The 6,960-nt window shown below is 47.4% G+C and overlaps 1 long non-coding RNA gene across 1 annotated transcript in view; it reads right to left on the reverse strand.

Annotated features, from left to right (window-relative positions):
* Window positions 1-3,326, reverse strand: part of LOC114612568 — a 4,802-nt gene extending 1,476 nt beyond the window's left edge. Inside the window, exons 1-2 of the long non-coding RNA XR_003710048.1 lie at window positions 3,224-3,326; window positions 2,241-2,334 (exon numbers count right to left, since the gene is read on the reverse strand). This is a non-coding gene — a long non-coding RNA (uncharacterized LOC114612568). The remainder of the gene's footprint in view (window positions 1-2,240; window positions 2,335-3,223) is intronic.
* Window positions 3,327-6,960: the final 3,634 nt, after the last annotated feature.

Raw genomic sequence — 6,960 nt, forward strand, 5'->3', positions numbered from 1 at the left:
GGAGAGCAGAGACTGTCTGAGCCCTTTTGTTAGTTGTGGGAAAAGCCTCTACCCAGCCTGAGAAGGTGTCCACCAAGACCAGGAGGTACTTGACCTGTTTTACAGCAGGCATGTGGGTAAAGTCAAGTTGCCAGTCAGTTCTAGGAAGGGAACCTCTAGCCTGATGGGTAGGAAAAGGGGTGCTATGATACCTTGAGTTGGGATCTGACATCTGACAGATTTTGCAAGAAGCAGTGATAGATTTTAGGAAACTTAAGTCCTCAGGAGTAGGCTGTAGGTGGGTCTTAACGAAATAAGACAGCACTTGGCTGTTAGGATGAAAGAGTTGGTGAAGATAGGACAGAGTTTGACGAGTGTCAGGGGTTGTAAGTGGGGATGTGGGTTGTAGTGTAAGAATCTCCTTGGGAGAGTGAGATGAGTCTAGGCCCCTAAGGGCTGCAGCTCTAGCTGCCTCATCAGCTTGGTTGTTTCCCTTGGAGACTATAGAGTCATCCATACGGTGGGATCTGCAGTGGACAATCCCAATAGCTGTGGGAAGATGGGAGGCCTTTAGCATGGCCATAATCTGGTTTGCATTAGTTACTGATCCTCCTTTTGTAGTAAGTAACCCGCGCTCCTTCCAGATACCAGCATGGGACAGGAGGATATGGAAAGCATATTTAGAATCTGTGTAAATGCTGAGGGATTGTCCCTGTGCCAGTTGGAAGGCACGGGTAAGGGCTATTAATTCAGCCTGTTGGTTGGTGGTATGAGCAGGAAGGCCCTGTGTCTCCACCACCTTGGTGTCTGACACTATGGCATAGCCAGCTTTCCTGACCCCTTCATGAAGAAAGGAGCTTCCATCTGTATACCAGGTAAAGGTGGCTTGAGGCAATGTGCCCTCCTGTATGTGTGAAGGATGAGGTAATAGCTCTTCTAAGGTTCCAGTACAGGAGTGAGATAGAGAGTAGTCAGTGTTAGGTCGGGGAAGAAGATTGGAAATCTAAGAGGTGGGCATGACTGAAAGGTGAGAGTGGAGTCTTCTATTAGGGCTACCTGAAGAGAAAGAACCCTGCAGGGAGATAGAGTCTGTAAGCCTTTATAAGTTAGGAGCTGTGACAGGTTGTGAGAAAAGAGGATAGTTATAGGTGATCCCAGGGTTAGTTTCTTTGAATCTCAAATAATGAGTTCAGCAGCTGCTAAGGTATGAATACAAGGTGCCCATCCCTGAATGGTTGGATCTAGTCTTTTTGACAAGTATGCTACAGGTGAAAAAAATGGTCCCAGTTGGTGACCTAAGGCTTCAAGGGCAAATCCCTCTTTTTCAGCTATGTAGAGGGAAAAAGGACGAGTCAGGTCTGGGAGATGTAAGGCTGAGGCCTTAAGGAGAGCCTGTTGGAGCCTTTGGAAGGGCTTAGTGACAGGTTTGAGAAGAGGTTCGTGGGTGGGGCCTAATGCTGCTTCATATAAGGGACGAAAAAGTAGGGAAAAGGAAGGAACCCAGGAATGCAAAAAGCTAGCCATTCCTAGGAATGATAGAATCTCTTCCTTTGTAGAAGGAACAGTTAGAGACTGAATCAGGTTCTTTCTATCTAAGGTAATAGCCTTGTGGGTTGGGGTAATTTCTAGTCCCAAATAGGCGACTTGAGGAGTGGACAGTTGGACTTTAGAAGGTGAGACCCTGTAGCCCCGACTGGAAAGGAAATTTAGAAGAGCAGCTGTGTCAACTTGGCTAATTTCTAGGGAGGGACTACAGAGAAGAACATCATCTACATAAAGTACAATCTTAGATCTAGGGAGAGATAAAGAGATTAAGTCAGAAGTCAGGGCCTGTCCAAACAGATGTGGGCTGACCCGGAATCCCTGGGGTAGAACAGTCCAGGTAAGTTGGGTAGAAAAGTGGGTGTCAGGATCTGTCCAGGTAAAGGCAAATATGTCCTGTGACTGGGTGTCTAGAGGGATAGAGAAAAATGCATCCTTGAGATCTAGGACTGAAAAATGAGAAGTCCCTGAGGGGATAGTAGAGAGAAGCGTATATGGGTTATCTATGACAGGATGGAGGGGAACTACGGCAGAGTTAATGTGCCTGAGATCTTGAACTAGTCGATAGGTATCATTAGGTTTCTTAACTGCCAGTATAGGGGTGTTAAAAGGGGAAGGGGTAGGTTGAAGGAGTTTTTTTCCTTAAGAGGTCAGCAATGATAGGCTTAAGTCCCCTGAGGCTCTGGAGAGAAAGAGGATATTGGGCTTGGCAGATGTACCTGGTAGAGTCCAGTAACTGGATGACAACGGGAGAATGATGTTTAGCAACAGAGGGGTTCTGGACATCCCAAGCTTGGAGGTCCACCTAAGAGGCTGGTAAGGGAAATAACATGTTAGTGTTAGTAGAGTGATTGGCTAAAAGGAGGAGCAGAGGAACTGCTGGTGAGCTTGGGCTTAAGCAAATTGGTGGAGCAAAGGAAATAGAAGCTCCCAACTTAGCTAAGATATCTCTTCCTAATAAGGGGACAGGACATGTAGGCACTACCAAAAAGGAATGGGTGAGAGGCACACCCCTAAAAATGCAACTAAGTGGAGGGGTCTGGTGAGGAAGGTAAGGTTGTTCTCCTACCCTGACAATAGGAGAATGCGAAGGTGAGGTGGGTCCCCAAAACTCCGTCAGGACTGAGTAAGTGGCCCCAGTGTCCAAGAGGAAGGAGATGGTTCTTCCGCACACCATAATATCTACCCATGGCTCCCTGCTAGTGATAGGCGTGGTTGGGTGGAGAGAGCTTGGGCCCCATCAGTCCTCCATAGCCAAGCCTAGAAGGTCAGCTGAGGGGTTTTCTGGGAGTGATATCCCTCTGTTCTGAGCGACATGAGGGCAGCTGGTACCCCAATGCCCCCTCTGATGGCATCTGGGACATGGTCCCCTAGGCTTGCTGGGGTTAGGACAGGCCTTCGCCCAATGACCATGTTGATCACATTTATAGCAGGAGCCAGGTGGTCTCTGAGCCTTCGAAGACCAGGAATAGTCTTCCTGGGTAGTGGGAAGACTGGGGTAGTGGCTGAGGTTGGTCGACAGCCTTTGCCAGCATATGGTATTTCTGTTTACGGGCTTTCTCATCTCTCTCATGGTACACTTTGAAGGCCAGTGCCAAGACTTCCACCTGTGGAGTTAGGGGCCCCCTCTCCAATCGCCTAAGTTTAGCTTTTATGTTGGGGTAGCTCTGGGAAAAAAAGTAGTTCATGAGAAGTTGCTTACCTTCTAGGCTTTCAGGGTCCAGATTAGTATATTGCAGTAAAGCCTTTGTAAGGCATTCTAAGAATTGAGACAGATTTTCTTGTTTATCTTGGACAACCTCTTGGAATTTCTCAAAGTGAACCGGCTTTAACGCTGCCTTCCTCAGGCCTGCCAAAAGACATGATATAAATCTATCTCGGGCTAAGATACTACCTGCGGAATTATAATCCCATCGAGGATCCTGGCCAGGAACAGCTTCTGATCCAATTGGATAAGTCCCGTCTGTTTAATGAATCTAATCTGCATGCGTTTTTATATCATCCCAAACTTGCCTGCGTTCATCTGGAAGTAGGTTATTAGTTAGAATCATATGTACGTCATGGTAGATAAGGCTATAAGACTGAGAAATATATTGAAATTCTTTAATGAAGGCAGAAGAGTTAGAGGTGTAGTAGCCCAGTCTGCTCTCTATTTGAGAGAGTTCACTCAGTGACAAGGGGACATGTACCCTGACCAGGCCATCAATGTCAGCCACTTCCCTTAGGGGAAGAACAGATGCTGGCTTCGGTGTCCCTGGAGGGGAAGGGGTTGGACCCTTGGCCTTGGAATGCGTGATAGGAGGGGTGAAGGTTGGTGCCAATGCAGAGCAGTTAGTATGGCCTGCAGCTGTCACAGGAGGAGGAGAGGGGTCTGGGGAGGTCGAGCCAGTGGACTCAGAGGCACCCTGGTGAGAAGAAGAAACTGAGGTAGCAGTTTGGGTTTTCGGTGGCATGGAAACAGGCCTGCGTTGGAGGGGAGGAGGTTCATTGGCTGGGTCCAGAGGTGTGTGGTTGTCTGGGGGTTGGGCAGGTGTCATGGCTAAGAGAACCTTAGGTATAGGGGAGGTAGAGCACATGGAGGGGGTATAACAGAGGTAGATGAATGCGTGGACGTAAGGGATGTCATTCCAGATACCGGACTGCTGGCAGTATGTATTAAGACTCCTTAAAATGACGGGGTCTAGGCTGCCATTAAGTGGCCATGTTAGCCCATTGCCTAAAGGGTACCAGATCCAGACTTTATTGCAAAGGCATATTAATTTGGAAGGCCTCAACTCAGGCATTAATCTTAAAGATTTGAGGTTTTTCAGTAGACAGCCCAGTGGGGTGTCTGCTGGGACGGACGAAGCCGATGATCCCACTGAGTGAGAGTTAATTACCAAGCTATCAGTTCGGCGTCCCGAAAGAAAGGTTGGCAACGGAATCAGGCACTGCTTATAATAATCAGGTCGTCACGCAATCATATAAGGGCCTTGGCTGGGCCAACCCACCAGAAGTTAGCCAGCCAGGAAATAGCCTGCCTGGTACCAGGTTTTCCTGCAGAGCTGCAAGGGCTGGGGAGGGGCTACAAGCTATTTCCGAAAGGGGGGAAATCACTCAATCGGCCCAAGGTCCTAGTAGAATAACAATCGTAGTTCGGCTAGAGGCCAGTCACATGTACTGGGGCAAAAAGCCAACCCTTTAGTCCAGGAAGCAGTGGCCAGATGCTAACCGGGAGTTCAGGGTCCCTCACACGAACCAGAAGCTCCCTACCGATTAAAATGCCAGTGTGTGTATGAGAACTTGTGCAGTCTGGTATCTGGAAGGTGGAATTGGGGACCTGTGTGTCTGGCTGGCTATCTAACCCACTCAGCAGAGCGGTGAGTGGGGGAGAGGCGGGCCGCAGCAGCACAGCTCACGTGCTGGAAGTTTGGCAAGTGGCATTGAGAACAGCGTGGACACGGAGGGGTCAGTGGCAGGAATGGCGGACCACGTGGGCCTCTGTCTCAGCAGTGGCAGGGCTGAGAGCCGGCAAACCACGCAGGCTGTGCAGTGCCTGGGGAGGTCGGTTCAGCCCGCTGATGCACCAAATGTAAGATTCCGACGCGGTTTGGACAGACAACACGAGGTCGACCCGGTTCCATGGGAAGGGGTTTATTTAGGGAGGGGAGCGGGAGAGAGGAGCAGGAGAGATGGCAGAAGTGATGAGAAGAGGAAGAGAGCGAGGTTGGGGCGGTCTCAAATATTTAAATGGGTGACGACGTGTAACTTCCCAGGTGCAGGTGAGCAAGACAGGTGAATTCTGGGAGTGGTTGCCTCAGTAACGGTGCAGAAGTCGCCTGGCCCCTGAATGTGATGTCACTGGGTTCAGACTTATACTAACAGTCAGGTACTAGTCTGAATTATCACAGAAATATACATCCTGGGTTAAATACATAATATGTAGCTGGAGACAAGCAAAATTTTCTTGTTCAGATATGCTATGAATAGATAGATGGCCTTCAAAAAGCTCAGAGACTCCCAGAATATGGCATTTAAAGATGTTTGTATTAATTTAAGGCTTTTTGACATTGAGACATGTCAGCTCCTGGCAATACCCCATTCAACTTGGAAGATAATAAACACCAAAGAACCTCCATTTGAAGATGGCTTCATTTGTGATGAGCTTGCCACTGGGCAAAAAAAATGCCCTAACTTTATCTGCAGACAGAATCTTTTCCAGAAAGGATAAACTGATACAGGGAAGGTGACTGTCAAGCTCTGCCAAGACAGAGTAAGCAAGTCCTTCAAAATTCCTGCTTCACAAAAGGTCTTTCAGATATTCTGGGCCAGAAGGCTAAAGATAGATGCTCCAATGTCATAGAGAATATTGGGGACTGTCCAAGAAACCAGCTATCTCTGTCATTTCTATAATTTTTGGAAGTGACATCCCTGCACTTCCCGCACACCCAGGTAATATTTATTCCTTCTCAGGTCTCTGATGGTGTTGAAGACTTGATAGTTATTACCTTACTGTAAGCTTAAATTCTTTAGGATTGAAGATGATGCTCTAGATTTAAGATGTTTTCAGGTGGATAATGCAAGTTAGGTATGACCTTCCCCCAGCCCTGAGCAGGCCTGAGAGACCTTGTTTACCACAACAGACCAAGTGATAGGATCTAGGTGGAGTTACCCACCTTGGCTGCATGGAACTTAGAAGAACTGCCCCTGGGCTTGCCTTGAGATATCTCTGCCGTGATCAAGAACGGATTATCCCACCCATCTCCAGCTTAAACCAGAAAGGGTTTTGGTGGGGCCTTTCCCTTTAAATTGAGAGCTGAACATTAAAGCATTGAACCTTGATCAGAGAATTTTGTCTTCTTCATCTCTTCTCGCCCTCTGTCCTCCTTTCATTCTCAGCCCCCCTTTCAGGTGAACCCAGTTGATCCGTGGCAGCAGGTGGCTACAGTTAGGATAAAAATTGATTTAGATACAGAACTCTGAACTCACCAGGATAGGAGTTGCCAAATACTAACAGACTAGGCTTTTTTAATGTAACTCTTACTTAATGTCTTTCACAATTGTTCATGTTTTTTCCTACTGTATGTTGTTTATTATTATAACTGAAAGAGTCTTTTTATTTAGACAAAAAACCAGGAATTGCTGGGGTTTGGGCTATGTATTATAATGCTAAATTCTTTACCTAGGACTGAATTCTCCATTGACCAGCTTTTGTTGTGCAAACCTTGTTCCTTAATTTAAAACTATTGGTTAAATAAAAATGGCTACAGCCAATTACTAGAGGGACTGGAGGTAGGTGGGCATTTTAGTACCTGGCTGAGTGGAGAAGAGAGAGTAGGAGGAAGAGGAAGGAGAAGATGCCATGAAAAGAGAGGTATCATGAGCACATGGCCAGGAAAAACAGCAAGTATCTGGGGCACACTGCTGGGGAGGTAGCCAGGCCAGCAGTGGGAAAAGTAG

Source organism: Grammomys surdaster, unplaced genomic scaffold (assembly GCF_004785775.1).
Source record: "Grammomys surdaster isolate TR1022 unplaced genomic scaffold, NIH_TR_1.0 130, whole genome shotgun sequence".
Classification (NCBI taxonomy): Eukaryota; Metazoa; Chordata; class Mammalia; order Rodentia; family Muridae; genus Grammomys; species Grammomys surdaster.